The following is a 961-nucleotide window of genomic DNA, read 5'->3' as shown; positions in this document are numbered from 1 at the left end:
TATTTTAATTTGCTATTTTTCTAATGAGTGGTAAGTTAATGTGTTGAGCATCTGCTATGTTCACGTCACAGTTCTCACTACTGGAAATATTCAGTGGACAAATGACAGAAAGATGCCCACTCTTACAGAGCTGACAGCTGGTGAAGGCAGGGGACACAGCCAACACATATTAAATATATATATATATATATATATATATACCTTAAAATAATGCACACAGGCATAATCTTTCAATATGTCAAGAAACAATCTTGAAAATAAGAAACCATAGTTTGAAACCTTCGAATCTTGCCTACTAACTATACTTATGAATCCAATCTTCATCATTTTCCAATCACCCTATTATGAAGTCAGCATATTAAAGCAGATAAGTGTTTCATAATCTATATTAGAACATACTAGTTTAGTTATTAAACAGGGTTATCTGAATGGATAAAGGGGAGGCATGACTTTCCCCAAAGTTGCAAATCCAGGATTCTTACTCCCAGATTTGTGCCTCGGTACCCAAAAGTTTCTGGCTTATTGCCCCATCAACCCTTGTACGTTAACCCTTGTACAACTTTCCTGAAATGAAAAGTTACTCAGGTTTACCTCTATCATTTACTAGTAATCTAAACTACTTGATCAATGTAGTAATTTGGCTCCTTAACATACAATTGCCTCCTGACTATCCTCTGGGCTTATGCCTTTTTATGCAGATTTCCTTACACCAAGGATTCCTATTATTTTCTACCCTAAATTTTCAAGGTCCAATTTAAGTCCCAAACAAGCCTTCCCTAATCTTAATCACATAGAGCTCTTAATTCCATTAAGAACTTATTCAACTCCTTTCATGCTAAATCTTCAAGTAATGCAAGCCAGGTATGCTACTGATTTTTATTGCTTTTAACAAGGAAACTATACAAACTTTGTAATAATGGATAACAACAGCTAAGATTTAGAAACAGCTTAAGTGCCCATC

The sequence above is a fragment of the Myotis davidii genome, unplaced genomic scaffold (genome assembly GCF_000327345.1).
Source record: "Myotis davidii unplaced genomic scaffold, ASM32734v1 scaffold189, whole genome shotgun sequence".
NCBI lineage: Eukaryota > Metazoa > Chordata > Mammalia > Chiroptera > Vespertilionidae > Myotis > Myotis davidii.
The sequence above is the reverse complement of the archived record's forward strand: the minus strand, read 5'-3'. Positions refer to the sequence as shown.